Source organism: Oncorhynchus masou, chromosome 24 (genome assembly GCF_036934945.1).
Source record: "Oncorhynchus masou masou isolate Uvic2021 chromosome 24, UVic_Omas_1.1, whole genome shotgun sequence".
Classification (NCBI taxonomy): Eukaryota; Metazoa; Chordata; class Actinopteri; order Salmoniformes; family Salmonidae; genus Oncorhynchus; species Oncorhynchus masou.
Window position 1 is genome coordinate 4,646,196 of NC_088235.1, and position 16,504 is coordinate 4,662,699.

The following is a 16,504-nucleotide window of genomic DNA, read 5'->3' on the forward strand; positions in this document are numbered from 1 at the left end:
AGACGGGTTACATCCCACAGAGTTACCAACGTTCCAGCATGGTCTAGGATTTCCGAGACTACTCAAATATTGCAAAAATTAAAGATTGCAACAGCAACAACCAAACAGAGCCAGATGGTGTCTAGATAATATAACACAATACATCATTCTATTTTGTTATTTAACCTTTATTTAACAAGGCAAGTCAGTTAAGAACAAATTCTTATTTAAAGACTTAATGTAGTTTGGTATACACACACGCTTGCTCTCACACACACACACAGACACACACACCCCTCTGAATGTGGTGTAGGTGAGGAGCAGATTTAACAGGGGGTAGCTGGCTATAGACAGATTTTACAGGGGGTGCCTGGCAAAAGACAACTTTATCAGAGGGTACGTGGATATAGACAGCTTTAACAGGGGGTACCTGGATATAGACAGATTTAACAGGGGGTAGCTGGATACAGACAGATTTAACAGGGGGTAGCTGGATACAGACAGATTTAACAGGAGGTAGCTGGATATAGACAGATTTAACAGGGGGTAGCTGGATATAGACAGATTTAACAGGGGGTAGCTGGATACAGACAGGTTTAACAGGGGGTAGCTGGATAGAGACAGATTTAACAGGGGGTACCTGGATACAGACAGATTTAACAGGGGGTACCTGGATATAGACAGATTTAACCACCTGGTGTCATAGGTCAAGCAATGCATTGATGTGACAAACGATCTGGTGCTTAACACCGCCTTGTGTCTGTCAGGGTGAGAAGAGGGAGGGGAGTGTACTGTGTGTGTAGTGGGGAGTGTGAGAGTACTGTGTGTGTGTGGGGGGGGGGGGGGGTGTGTGTGTGGAGGGGAGTGTGTGAGTGTGGGGGGGTGAGTGTGGGGGGATGGAGTGTGTGAGTGGGGGGTGGAGTGTGGGGGGGTGAGTGTGTGAGTGGGGGGGGGGGGGGGGTGGAGTGTGTGAGTGTCAGCTTCCACAGGAGGTGTTTGATATGAGTGGATTCTAACTGCTACCGGCGCCCTCCCCCTCCTCACCCTCCCTCCTCCTTCCAAAAGGCAAAAGACCTCCTGCGGGGACAGGGACAAGAAAGTATAGGACAAAACACACATCACAACAAGAGAGACACCACAACACTACATAAAGAGAGACCTGAGACAACAACACAGCATGGCAGCAACACATGACAACACAGCATGGCAGCAACACATGACAACACAGCATGGCAGCAACACATGACAACACAACATGGCAGCAACACATGACAACACAACATGGCAGCAACACATGACAACACAACATGGCAGCAACACATGACAACACAGCATGGCAGCAACACATGACAGCATGGCATGGCAGCAACACATGACAGCATGGCAGCAGCACATGACAACACAACATGGCAGCAACACATGACAACACAACATGGCAGCAACACATGACAACATAGCATGGCAGCAACACATGACAACATAGCATGGCAGCAACACATGACAGCATGGCAGCAACACATGACAACACAACATGGCAGCAACACATGACAACACAACATGGCAGCAACACAGCATGGTAGGAACACAACATGGTAGCAGCACAAAGCATGGTACAAACATTATTGGGCACAGACCACAGCACAAAGGTCAAGAAGGTAGAGACAACAATACATCACGCAAAGTCAAATTAGTTAATACAAAAGGTCAATGCAGATTGTCCGGGTAGCTATTTGGTTAACTATTTAACTAGTTAACTACTAACTAACTAGCAGTCTTAATAGCTTGGGGGTAAAGTCTGTTTAGGGTCCTGTTGGTTCTAGACTTGGTGCGCTGGTACCCGCTGACCGTACGGTAGCAGAGAGAACAGACTAGTACCGCTGACCGTGTGGTAGAGCATAGAGCATATAAACACAGCACCATGTGTATTAGAGCATATAAACACAGCACTATGTGTATTAGAGCATAGAAACACTGCACCATGTGTATTAGAGCATATAAACACAGCACCATGTGTATTAGGACAGCACAACACAGGTCAGTAGAATTAATGGTATTCATTGTATGTGCATAACAATATCTGTCTATAAACAAATCTCTCAAACACAACCCAATGTAATATAGATGCTTCAGTAGTCCATAGAAAGCAGTGCTGTTCATACTGTCTCGCTACACTGATCTCTATAACGGTACTGACCTTAGATATTTACAGTCAGCATTTTGTGTCTGATCTGAATCATATTCTCCTCCTCTCCTTCTCCACTCCACCTCTCCTCCCCTTCTCCACTCCACCTCTCCTCCCCTTCTCCACTCCTCCTCCTCTCCACCTCTACCTCTTCCCTTCTCTCTCTCCCTCTCCCTCTACCTCTTCCCTTCTCTCTCTCCCTCTCCCTCTCCTCCTCTCCTCTCTCTCCCTCTTCCTCTCCTCCTCTCTCTCCCTCTTCCTCTCCTCCTCTCTCTCCCTCTTCCTCTCCTCCTCCTCCTCTCTCTCCTCTCCTCATCTCCTCTCCACCTGGTTTCCTGTCAGTCTCCCCATGGAAATGTAATAAGGAGTCAAGGCTTGCCCATGAGATAAGCATCTCTGACTGTAAACCAGGAGAGGAGAGTGGTTACTGTAAACCAGGAGAGGAGAGTGGTTACTGTAAACCAGGAGAGGAGAGTGGTTACTGTAAACCAGGAGAGGAGAGTGGTTACTGTAAACCAGGAGAGGAGAGTGGTTACTGTAAACCAGGAGAGGAGAGTGGTTACTGTAAACCAGGAGAGGAGAGTGGTTACTGTAAACCAGGAGAGGAGAGTGGTTACTGTAAACCAGGAGAGGAGAGTGGTTACTGTAAACCAGGAGAGGAGAGTGGTTACTGTAAACCAGGAGAGGAGAGTGGTTACTGTAAACCAGGAGAGGAGAGTGGTTACTGTAAACCAGGAGAGGAGAGTGGTTACTGTAAACCAGGAGAGGAGAGTGGTTACTGTAAACCAGGAGAGGAGAGTGGTTACTGTAAACCAGGAGAGGAGAGTGGTTACTGTAAACCAGGAGAGGAGAGTGGTTACTGTAAACCAGGAGAGGAGAGTGGTTACTGTAAATCAGGAGAGGAGAGTGGTTACTGTAAATCTTACCATCCTGAGTCATAGTGGAGCCAGGAGAGGAGAGTGGTTACTGTAAACCAGGAAAGGAGAGTGGTTACTGTAAACCAGGAGAGGAGAGTGGTTACTGTAAACCAGGAGAGGAGAGTGGTTACTGTAAACCAGGAAAGGAGAGTGGTTACTGTAAACCAGGAAAGGAGAGTGGTTACTGTAAACCAGGAGAGGAGAGTGGTTACTGTAAATCAGGAGAGGAGAGTGGTTACTGTAAATCTTACCATCCTGAGTCATAGTGGAGCCAGAAGAGGAGAGTGGTTACTGTAAATCTTACCATCCTGAGTCATGGTGGAGCCAGGAGAGGAGAGTGGTACACACTCTATTCCCTATGTAGTGGACTACTATTAACCAGAGGCATATGGGCCCTGGTGAAAAGTAGTGCACTACATAGGGAATTGGGTGCCATTTGAGATGCGGCCTGTAATACAGTATGCCTCTAGCTGCCAGTAAGTCTGCTCTGACATGTCAGGATGGATGAAGGGAAGGAAGGAAGAGGGGAGGATGGATAGAGGAGGGGATGGATAGAGGAGAGGATGGGTAGAGGAGAGGATGGATAGAGTAGAGGATGGCTAGAGGAGAGGATGGATAGGAGAGAGGATGGATTGAGGAGAGGATGGATAGAGGAGAGGATGGGTAGAGGAGAGGATGGATAGAGGAGAGGATGGGTAGAGGAGAGGCTGGGTAGAGGAGAGGATGGATAGAGGAGAGGATGGGTAGAGGAGAGGATGGGTAGAGGAGAGGATGGGTAGAGGAGAGGATGGGTAGAGGGGAGGATGGGTAGAGGAGAGGATGGATAGAGGGGAGGATGGATAGAGGAGCGGATGGGTAGAGGAGAGGATGGGTAGAGGGGAGGATGGGTAGAGGAGAGGATGGATAGAGGAGAGGATGGGTAGAGGAGAGGATGGGTAGAGGGGAGGATGGGTAGAGGAGAGGATGGGTAGAGGAGAGGATGGATAGAGGATGGGTAGAGGAGAGGATAGGTAGAGGAGAGGATGGGTAGAGGAGAGGATGGGTAGAGGAGAGGATGGGTAGAGTGGAGGATTGGTAGAGGAGAGGATTGGTAGAGGAGAGAATGGGTAGAGGGGAAGATGGGTAGAGGAGAGGATGGGTAGAGGAGAGGATGGGTAGAGGAGAGGATGGGTAGAGGAGAGGATGGATAGAGGAGAGGATGGGTAGAGGAGAGGATGGGTAGAGGAGAGGATGGGTAGAGGGGAGGATGGGTAGAGGAGAGGATGGGTAGAGGAGAGGATGGGTAGAGGAGAGGATGGATAGAGGAGAGGATGGGTAGAGGAGAGGATGGGTAGAGGAGAGAATGGGTAGAGGGGAGGATGGGTAGAGGGGAGGATGGGTAGAGGTGAGGATGGGTAGAGGAGAGGATGGATAGAGGAGAGGATGGATAGAGGAGAGGATGGGTAGAGGAGAGGATGGGTAGAGGGGAGGATGGGTAGAGGAGAGGATGGGTAGAGGAGAGGATGGGTAGAGGAGAGGATGGATAGAGGAGAGGATGGGTAGAGGAGAGGATGGGTAGAGGGGAGGATGGGTAGAGGAGAGGATGGGTAGAGGAGAGGATGGATAGAGGATGGGTAGAGGAGAGGATGGATAGAGGATGGGTAGAGGAGAGGATAGGTAGAGGAGAGGATGGGTAGAGGAGAGGATGGGTAGAGGAGAGGATGGATAGAGGAGAGGATGGGTAGAGGAGAGGATGGATGGATGAAGGGAAGGAAGGAAGAGGGGAGGATGATAGAGGAGAGGATGGGTAGAGGAGAGGATGGATAGAGGGGAGGATGGGTAGAGGGGAGGATGGATAGAGGAGAGGATGGATAGAGGAGAGGATGGATAGAGGAGAGGATGGAAGGATGGAAATAGAACCACATCACAAATTAAATACAGGAGTGCTACTATTCAATTCAAATCATGTATTTCTCCCACAGGGCAGGACTGCAAACAGGTCAAAATAACATACAGTAACATAAACAAGCAGGAAGTTGTTTAGCAGAAAGTGGCTGCACACTGCAATAATCTTTGTGGACAATGAGTATGTTGAAATGAACCCCCCCTGCAGTCCACTGAGACAGGACTAGACTGTGTACAGAATATAATCATAAACATCAAAGTTTCCCCCTTCCTAGAGGACATTGTTGCTGATTGTCTATTGGCTGCTTGCTGCTGGTGAACATGATCGTTTATGCGAAAGTGTCCCATTTTACACTGACTGTGAGACTGAGCCATAACACCAGAGGTCATCAGTAGTCAACTACATTGCTTTATAGCAGCAGTGATCTAAAGGCTCGGTTACACACACACTTATAGAGGTGGTCAGTGTTAGTGATCGATCAGTTAGGTTACACACACACTTATAGAGGTGGTCAGTGTTAGTGATCTATCAGCTAGGTTACACACACACTTATAGAGGTGGTCAGTGTTAGTGATTGATCAGTTAGGTTACACACACACTTATAGAGGTGGTCAGTGTTAGTGATCTATCAGCTAGGTTACACACACACTTATAGAGGTGGTCAGTGTTAGTGATCTATCAGCTAGGTTACACACACACTTATAGAGGTGGTCAGTGTTAGTGATCTATCAGCTAGGTTACACACACACTTATAGAGGCGATCAGTGTCAGTGATTCACATCCACTATCTGATGATTTCAACTGGGGGATCTCCGTCTCGGAATGACCTGCTATCTGGCCTCAACGCATTTTGGGTTTTTATAAAAGAATTACAGAGGTTCTATGTATTATTATCATCTTCTGTTGTGATGAAGTAGAGACCAGTATCTTGTTGAGGAGGGTTGTTGTGATGAGGTAGAGACCAGTATCTTGTTGAGGATGGTTGTTGTGATGAAGTAGAGACCAGTATCTTCTAGATGAGGAAGTACTGGTTGTTGTGATGAAGTAGAGACCAGTATCTTGTTGAGGAGGGTTGTTGTGATGAGGTAGAAACCAGTATCTTGTTGAGGAGGGTTGTTGTGATGAGGTAGATACCAGTATCTTGTTGACGATGGTTGTTGTGATGAAGTAGAAACCAGTATCTTGTTGAGGAGGGTTGTTGTGATGAGGTAGAGACCAGTATCTTGTTGAGGAGGGTTGTTGTGATGAGGTAGAGACCAGTATCTTGTTGAGGAGGGTTGTTGTGATGAGGTAGAGACCAGTATCTTGTTGAGGATGGTTGTTGTGATGAAGTAGAGACCAGTATTTTGTTGAGGATGGTTGTTGTGATGAAGTAGAGACCAGTATCTTCTAGATGAGGAAGTACTGGTTGTTGTGATGAAGTAGAGACCAGTATCTTGTTGAGGAGGGTTGTTGTGATGAGGTAGAGACCAGTATCTTGTTGAGGATGGTTGTTGTGATGAAGTAGAAACCAGTATCTTGTTGAGGAGGGTTGTTGTGATGAGGTAGAGACCAGTATCTTGTTGACGATGGTTGTTGTGATGAAGTAGAAACCAGTATCTTGTTGAGGAGGGTTGTTGTGATGAGGTAGAGACCAGTATCTTGTTGAGGAGGGTTGTTGTGATGAGGTAGAGACCAGTATCTTGTTGAGGAGGGTTGTTGTGATGAGGTAGAGACCAGTATCTTGTTGACGATGGTTGTTGTGATGAAGTAGAGACCAGTATCTTGTTGACGATGGTTGTTGTGATGAAGTAGAAACAAGTGTTGGGGAGAAGTGACCTACATTTTGTTCAACTAGTAATGTAATGTTTTTGCAGTAGCTTGGTGGTAGTTGAACTAAATTCACATCTTGGTAGTGTTTTCAGAAGTTCATTACGTTGTCATGTGGGGGTCTGAGTCCAGAGTGATGTGTTCTGGCAACATTCTGTTAACATCTGAGTCCAGAGTGATGTGTTCTGGCAACATTCTGTTAACATCTGAGTCCAGAGTGATGTGCTCTGGCAACATTCTGTTAACATCTGAGTCCAGAGTGATGTGTTCTGGCAACATTCTGTTAACATCTGAGTCCAGAGTGATGTGTTCTGGCAACATTCTGTTAACATCTGAGTCCAGAGTGATGTGTTCTGGCAACATTCTGTTAACATCTGAGTCCAGAGTGATGTGTTCTGGCAAAATTCTGTTAACATCGGAGTCCAGAGTGATGTGTTCTGGCAACATTCTGTTAACATAGGAGTCCAGTGATGTGTTCTGGCAACATTCTGTTAACATCGGAGTCCAGAGTGATGTGTTCTGGCAACATTCTGTTAACATCGGAGTCCAGAGTGATGTGTTCTGGCAACATTCTGTTAACATCGGAGTCCAGAGTGATGTGTTCTGGCAACATTCTGTTAACATCGGAGTCCAGAGTGATGTGTTCTGGCAACATTCTGTTAACATCGGAGTCCAGAGTGATGTGTTCTGGCAACATTCTGTTAACATCGGAGTCCAGAGTGATGTGTTCTGGCAACATTCTGTTAACATCGGAGTCCAGAGTGATGTGTTCTGGCAACATTCTGTTAACATCGGAGTCCAGAGTGATGTGTTCTGGCAACATTCTGTTAACATCGGAGTCCAGAGTGATGTGTTCTGGCAAAATTCTGTTAACATCGGAGTCCAGAGTGATGTGTTCTGGCAACATGAAGACTATGAATTATGAATCCTGAGTAATGTGGATGTAGTGAACTACTTTTAAAGTACCTTTAGTTAGGTGAACTATATTTTCACAATATTTTCAGAGTATCTTCCCCAACGCTGGTAGAGACAGATATTTATATTTTATTTGATCCTTTATTTAACTACTCAAGTCAGTTCAGAACAAATTGTTATTTACTATGGCGGCCTACACCGGCCAAACATCACAGTCCTTCACCTCTCTGGTACATGCTGCCACCCCCGTGCTTCACGGTTGGGATGGTGTTCTTCAGCTTGTAAGCCTCCCCCTTTTTCCTCCAAACATAACGATGGTCTTTATGGCCAAACAGTTCCATTTTTGTTTCATCAGACCAGAGGACATTTCTCCAAAAGTCCGATCTTTGTCCCGATGTCTAGTTGCAAACTGTAGTCTGGCTTTTTTATGGCGGTTTTGGAGCAGTGGCTTCTTCCTTGCTGAGTGGCCTTTCAGGTTATGTGGATATAGGACTCGTTTTACTGTGGATATTGATACTTTTGTACCTGTTTCCTCCAGCATCTTCACAAGGTCCTTTGCTGTTGTTCTAGGATTGATTTGCACTTTTCGCACCAAAGTACGTTCATCTCTAGGAGACAGAACGCGTCTCCTATACCTGAGCGGTATGACAGCTGTGTGTTTATACTTGCGTACTATTGTTTGTACAGATGAACGTGTTACTTTCAGCCATTTGGAAATTGCTCCCAAGGATGAACCAGGCTTCCTATTTATTGTCTGAAGTCTTGGCTGATTTCGTTTGATTTTCCCATGATGTCAAGCAAAGAGGCACTGAGTTTGAAGGTAGGCCTTGAAATACATCCACAGGTACACCTCCAATTGACTCAAATGATGTCAATTAGCCAATCAGAAGCTTCTAAAGTCATGACATAATTTCTGGAATTTTCCAAGCTGTTTAAAGACACAGTCAGCTTAGTCTATGTAAACTTCTGACCCACTGGAATTGTGATACAGTGAATTATAAGTGAAATAATCTGTAAATAATTGTTGGATAAATTACTTGCGTCATGCACAAAGTAGATGTCCTCACCGACTTGCCAAAACTATAGTTTGTTAACAAGAAATTTGTGGAGTGGATGTAGGGATGCCACAACTCACTGGAGAAGAGATGGGAGGAGGAGATAGAGGGGATGTAGGGATGCCACAACTCACTGGAGAAGAGATGGGAGGAGGAGATAGAGGGGATGTAGGGATGCCACAACTCACTGGAGAAGAGATGGGGGAGGAGATAGAGGGGATGTAGGGATGCCACAACTCACTGGAGAAGAGATGGGAGGAGGAGATAGAGGGGATGTAGGGATGCCACAACTCACTGGAGAAGAGATGGGAGGAGGAGATAGAGGGGATGTAGGGATGCCACAACTCACTGGAGAAGAGATGGGGGAGGAGATAGAGGGGATGTAGGGATGCCACAACTCACTGGAGAAGAGATGGGAGGAGGAGATAGAGGGGATGTAGGGATGCCACAACTCACTGGAGAAGAGATGGGAGGAGGAGATAGAGGGGATGTAGGGATGCCACAACTCACTGGAGAAGAGATGGGAGGAGGAGATAGAGGGGATGTAGGGATGCCACAACTCACTGGAGAAGAGATGGGAGGAGGAGATAGAGGGGATGTAGGGATGCCACAACTCACTGGAGAAGAGATGGGGGGAGGAGATAGAGGGGATGTAGGGATGCCACAACTCACTGGAGAAGAGATGGGGGGAGGAGATAGAGGGGATGTAGGTATATGTAGGTAGTGTGGAGCCACAGATTTCAATGCAAAGTCTATTTCACGTTGGTTCAAAGTCATTTCATTGAACCAGTGCCCAGTGCCCAGTGCCCAGTGTCCAGTGTCCAGTGTCCAGTATTCAGTGTCCAGTGCCCAGTGTCCAGTGTCCAGTGTCCAGTGCCCAGTATCCAGTGTCCAGTATCCAGTATCCAGTGTCCAGTGCCCAGTGTCCAGTGTCCAGTATCCAGTGTCCAGTGTCCAGTGTCCAGTATCCAGTGTCCAGTGCCCAGTGTCCAGTGCCCAGTGTCCACCATCTACCATCACAATGGGATTTTAGTCTGAAAACACTTCCTAACGCAGAGGATTTAAAACCAGTCGGGAAAAAGCTGACAACCTGACAGATGGACTGACAACACTTGGGGGATCTCAGTTCTCTCATTTCACGCTTCAGCTTTTAATGACGGGAGTCAACAGAATTACATTAGTCACTGTAGAAACAATGGTGCAGTCATTATCCTGTTGTTTCATTCCCCCCCACCCCTCTGTCTTTATTTCTCTCCTCCCTCTGTCTTTATTTCTCTCTCTCTCCTCCCTCTGTCTTTATGTCTCTCTCTCTCTCTGTCTCTCCTCACCCTGTCTTTGTCGCTTTCTCTCTCTCTCCTCCCTCTGTCTTTATTTCTCTTCCTCCCTCTCTCCTCCCTCTGTCTTTTTGTCTCTTTCTCTCTCTCTACTCCCTCTGTCTTTGTCTCTCTCCTCCCTCTGTCTTTATTTCTCTTTCTCTCTCTCTCCTCCCCCTGTCTTTATCTCTTTCTCTCTCGCTCTCCTCCCTCTTTCTTTATGTCTCTCTCTCTCCTCCCTCTGTCTTTGTCTATTTCTCTCTCTCTCCTCCTCTGTCTTTATTTCTCTTTCTCTCTCTCTCCTCCCTCTCTTTCTCTTTCTCTCTCTCTCCTCCTCTGTCTTTATTTCTCTTTCTCTCTCTCTCCTCCCTCTCTTTGTCTCTTTCTCTCTCTCTCCTCCCTCTGTCTTTATCTCTTTCTCTCTCGCTCTCCTCCCTCTTTCTTTATGTCTCTTTCTCTCTCTCTCCTCCCTCTGTCTTTGTCTATTTCTCTCTCTCTCCTCCTCTGTCTTTATGTCTCTTTCTCTCTCTCTCCTCCCTCTCTTTGTCTCTTTCTCTCTCTCTCCTCCTCTGTCTTTATTTCTCTTTCTCTCTCTCTCCTCCCTCTCTTTGTCTCTTTCTCTCTCTCTCCTCCCTCTGTCTTTATGTCTATTTCTCTCTCTCTCCTCCCTCTTTCTTTATGTCTCTTTCTCTCTCGCTCTCCTCCCTCTGTCTTTGTCTCTTTCTCTCTCTTTCTCCTCCCTCCGTCTTTGTCTCTTTCTCTCTCTTTCTCCTCCCTCTGTCTTTGTCTCTTTCTCTCTCTCCTCCCTCTTTCTTTATGTCTCTTTCTCTCTCTCTCCTCTCTCTGTCTTTGTCTCTTTCTCTCTCTCTCCTCCCTCTGTCTTTGTCTCTTTCTCTCTCCTCCCTCTCTTTGTCTCTTTCTCTCTCTCTCCTCCCTCTGTCTTTGTCTCTCTCCTCCCTCTGTCTTTATGTCTCTTTCTCTCTCTCTCCTCCCTCTGTCTTTGTCTCTCTCTCTCTCTCCTCAACTGTCTTTCTCTCTTTCTCTCTCTCTCCTCCCTCTGTCTTTCTCTCTTTCTCTCTCTCTCTCCTCCCTCTGTCTTTCTCTCTTTCTCTCTCTCTCTCCTCCCTCTGTCTTTCTCTCTCTCTCTCTCCTCCCTCTGTCTTTATCTCTCTCTCTCTCCTCCCTCTGTCTTTATGTCTCTCTCTCTCTCTCCTCCCTCTGTCTTTGTCTCTCTCTCTCTCTCTCTCCTCAACTGTCTTTCTCTCTTTCTCTCTCTCTCCTCCCTCTGTCTTTCTCTCTTTCTCTCTCTCTCTCCTCCCTCTGTCTCTCTCTTTCTCTCTCTCTCTCCTCCCTCTGTCTTTCTCTCTCTCTCTCTCCTCCCTCTGTCTTTGTCTCTTTCTCTCTCTCTCCTCCCTCTGTCTTTGTCTCTTTCTCTCTCTATCCTCCCTCTGTCTTTGTCTCTTTCTCTCTCTATCCTCCCTCTTTCTTTATGTCTCTTTCTCTCTCTCCTCCCTCTGTCTTTGTCTATTTCTCTCTCTCTCCTCCCTCTGTCATTATGTCTCTCTCTCTCTCCTCACTCTGTCTTTATGTCTCCCCTCCCTCTTTCTTTATGTTTCTTTCTCTCTCTCCTCCCTCTTTCTTTCTCCCTCTCTTTTAGAGAATGTGAAGCCACAGCTTGCAGAGACAGAACTAATGTGTTGCTGCTAACAACGAGGTGAAATTCTTCCCTTTAAAGAAATAGCTCGTTCATCAAAGCCTCAGGCCCACTCTCAGGATTCCTCTGGGGAGCTCGTCGGGGTGTAGACACAAACACAAACACAAAACACACACATTCTCTGTCGCTATAGACACAAAGAGAGAGACAACGGGTGATTCAAAAGTGGTTTGTGTATCATCTATGTCAACTGTTTTTAGTGCGAGGGGGAGAAATGTTTCTCTGAATCCTTACGTCTCTCGTGGTGGGAGACCGGGGCCACCATCAGACATATTTCAAATAGTTTGATTCGTCAGCCTGCCAAAGTGAAAGGCTGAGGGGGAAAACCTCTTGACTACAAAGAGATATGAGTCTGTTGGGTTTTTAGCTTTTAAATCTCTGGTGTTTGGGGAGAAAAGATAAAAGAAGATATTCTATCGATGCCCGGCAGTCGCTGTGGGGCACATGTAAACAAATGATCTCTGAAATATAAATATGAAAGTGTAGTGTGTGAAGGCCTCGAAGCCTGAAAACGTTTCACTAATTGCCAAGAAGCACAACTTTTGTGGGCCTTAACTTTGCTACTCCTCTCTCCTCTCCTCCTCTCTTTTCCTCTCTCCTCTCTACTCTCCTCTCCTCCTCTCTCCTCTCTTTTCCTCTCTCCTCTCCCTTTTCCTCTCTCCTCTCCTCTCCTCTCCTCTCCTCCCCTCTCCTCTCTCTCTCCTCTCTCTCCTCTCCTCTCCACATGGTTCAGATTGTCTTTCTCCTTTACACACGGTTCAGATTGTCTTTCTCCTCTACACACGGTTCAGATTGTTGTTCTCCTCTACACACGGTTCAGACTGTATTTCTCCTCTACACACGGTTCAGATCGACCCCCCTAGAGAGAGAGGGAGGTAGAACACAAGTGAGAAAATAGTCAATTACACACGGTTCAGATTGTTGTTCTCCTCTACACACGGTTCAGACTGTATTTCTCCTCTACACACGGTTCAGATCGACCCCCCTAGAGAGAGAGGGAGGTAGAACACAAGTGAGAAAATAGTCAATTAATAAAGAGGGAAGGAGTAAGAAATAGATGAGGAACCAACGAGACAGAAAAGAAAAGGGGGAACAAAAGAAAGAAAGAGAATGAAAGAGAATAGAAAGAGATTGTGGAAGCCCAGTGTAACATAGTGGATCTCTCCAGTGTAATACCCCCCTTAGTGGATCTCTCCAGTGTAACATCCCCCTTAGTGGATCTCTCCAGTGTAACATAGTGGATCTCTCCAGTGTAACATAGTGGATCTCTCCAGTGTAACACCCCCCTTAGTGGATCTCTCCAGTGTAATACCCCCCTTAGTGGATCTCTCCAGTGTAACATCCCCCTTAGTGGATCTCTCCAGTGTAACATAGTGGATCTCTCCAGTGTAATACCCCCTTAGAGGATCTCTCCAGTGTAATACCCCCCTTAGTGGATCTCTCCAGTGTAATACCCCCCTTAGTGGATCTCTCCAGTGTAATACCCCCCTTAGTGGATCTCTCCAGTGTAATACCCCCCTTAGTGGATCTCTCCAGTGTAATACCCCCTTAGTGGATCTCTCCAGTGTAATACCCCCTTAGTGGATCTCTCCAGTGTAATACCCCCCTTAGTGGATCTCTCCAGTGTAACATCCCCCTTAGTGGATCTCTCCAGTGTAACATAGTGGATCTCTCCAGTGTAATACCCCCCTTAGTGGATCTCTCCAGTGTAATTATCCCCCCCTTAGTGGATCTCTCCAGTGTAACACCCCCCTTAGTGGATCTCTCCAGTGTAATACCCCCCTTAGTGGATCTCTCCAGTGTAACATAGTGGATCTCTCCAGTGTAATACCCCCCTTAGTGAATCTCTCCAGTGTAATACCCCCCTTAGTGGATCTCTCCAGTGTAATACCCCCCTTAGTGGATCTCTCCAGTGTAATAACCCCCTTAGTGGATCTCTCCAGTGTAATACCCCCCTTAGTGGATCTCTCCAGTGTAATACCCCCCTTAGTGGATCTCTCCAGTGTAATACCCCCCTTAGTGGATCTCTCCAGTGTAACATCCCCCTTAGTGGATCTCTCCAGTGTAACATAGTGGATCTCTCCAGTGTAATACCCCCCTTAGTGGATCTCTCCAGTGTAATATCCCCCTTAGTGGATCTCTCCAGTGTAATACCCCCCCCCTTAGTGGATCTCTCCAGTGTAATACCCCCCCCCCCCTTAGTGGATCTCTCCAGTGTAATACACCCCTTAGTGGATCTCTCCAGTGTAACGTCCCCCTTAGTGGATCTCTGCAGTGTAATACCCCCCTTAGTGGATCTCTCCAGTGTAACATCCCCCTTAGTGGATCTCTCCAGTGTAATACCCCCCTTAGTGGATCTCTCCAGTGTAATACCCCCTTAGTGGATCTCTCCAGTGTAACATCCCCCTTAGTGGATCTCTCCAGTGTAACATAGTGGATCTCTCCAGTGTAATACCCCCCTTAGTGTATCTCTCCAGTGTAATACCCCCCTTAGTGGATCTCTCCAGTGTAACATAGTGGATCTCTCCAGTGTAACACCCCCCTTAGTGGATCTCTCCAGTGTAACATCCCCCTTAGTGGATCTCTCCAGTGTAATTACCCCCCCCCCCCCCTTAGTGGATCTCTCCAGTGTAACATCACCCTTAGTGGATCTCTCCAGTGTAACACCCCCCTTAGTGGATCTCTCCAGTGTAACATCACCCTTAGTGGATCTCTCCAGTGTAACACCCCCCTTAGTGGATCTCTCCAGTGTAACATAGTGGATCTCTCCAGTGTAATACCCCCCTTAGTGGATCTCTCCAGTGTAATTATCCCCCCTTAGTGGATCTCTCCAGTGTAACACCCCCCTTAGTGGATCTCTCCATGGTAACACCCCCCTTAGTGGATCTCTCCATGGTAACACCCCCCTTAGTGGATCTCTCCAGTGTAACACCACCCTTAGTGGATCTCTCCAGTGTAATAACCCCCTTAGTGGATCTCTCCAGTGTAACATAGTGGATCTCTCCAGTGTAATACCCCCCTTAGTGGATCTCTCCAGTGTAACACCACCCTTAGTGGATCTCTCCAGTGTAATAACCCCCTTAGTGGATCTCTCCAGTGTAACATCACCCTTAGTGGATCTCTCCAGTGTAACATAGTGGATCTCTCCAGTGTAACACCCTCCTTAGTGGATCTCTCCAGTGTAATACCCCCCTTAGTGGATCTCTCCAGTGTAACATAGTGGATCTCTCCAGTTTAATACCCCCCCTTAGTGGATCTCTCCAGTGTAACACCCTCCTTAGTGGATCTCTCCAGTGTGTGCTGGCTCTCTCATTGCTTGCAGGTGCAATAACAGAAGAGCCCAACTCTAGTCCTGTGCAGCCAGCTGAGAGCCTTGTATCTAGCATGGAACCTCAGATCTGACCAGTCTACCTACCAGTCAACTAGTCTGCCAGCCTCTCTCTCTCTCTCTCTCTCCAACATCAAGTGCTCAGTGCGTGACAAACGACTCTATAAAATGTGCGATACAATGAACATTTAATTGAATTATACACATTTGATTGGAACCAGACGGTAGCCCTCTGAGGGTCACACACACACACACACACACACACACACACACACATCGTTCCACTTCTGGATTCAGGAGCCACAGAGCCAGGGAGTCTGTCTCCACCCCCCGGGGACCGTAACAAGCATGTTTCCTGTAGTAACCTCAAGCAAAAACAACACTTTGCCATACAGTTAATATTGTGGTGTTTTTTTATTCTATTAAATACATTGGAATGGTTAGGGTTAACTGTGAGTCAACCCTGCTTTAAGGGTCTATAGGACTCTATACATTTTTAAAATCTAAAAAACCTTTTATTGACATGACAGTATCTCCTATTTGAGCCGACACAGTGAGTTTGGGATCTGTACTAACGGTCCACTCAGTCTTATCTGTTTAACTCCGTATGAAATGATTTCAAATAGTATTTGAACCCAGGTCTCAAGATCACACAGATCACTAGCCAGAGGGAACAAGTTGCATCGTGTGTGTGTGTGTGTGTGTGTGTGTGTGTGTGTGTGTGTGTGTAATTCATAGCCAGGGGCATTGTCTTACGTCAGACAGTGAAATCATTCCAATGCACTGATCTGTCTCGTATCTCACAGACAGGAACGTGTGGATCGAAAGAAGGCCGGCTACAACGTGCTGATTAACATGTCTAAATATTACCGGGATGACATCGTCTGCTGAGACCCCTTTTCTGACTCAGAACTGTCAATGAATCGAAGCTAAAACAACAGGCCTGTGAATAATGCTACCGAGCTCGCGAACTAGAAACACCTCCTTCAGTATTCAGACACCTTGACTTATTACACATTGTGTTACAGCCGGAATTTAAAATGGATCAAAATGAGATTTGTTTGTTTTGTTGTCACTGGCCTACGCACAATAACCCTTCATGTCAAAGTGGAATTATGTTTTTACAAAATGTTTACAAATGAAAAGCTGAAATGTCTTGAGTCAATAAGTATTCAGGCCCTTTGTTATGGCAAGTCTAAATAAGTTCAGGAGTAAACATTGAGAGGAGAAGAAGAGTGTGTTCAGGAGTAAACATTGAGAGGAGAAGAAGAGTGTGTTCAGGAGTAAACATTGAGAGAAGAAGAAGAGTGTGGTCAGGAGTAAACATTGAGAGAAGAAGAAGAGTGTGTTCAGGAGTAAACATTGAGAGAAGAAGAAGAGTGTGTTCAGGAGTAAACATTGAGAGAA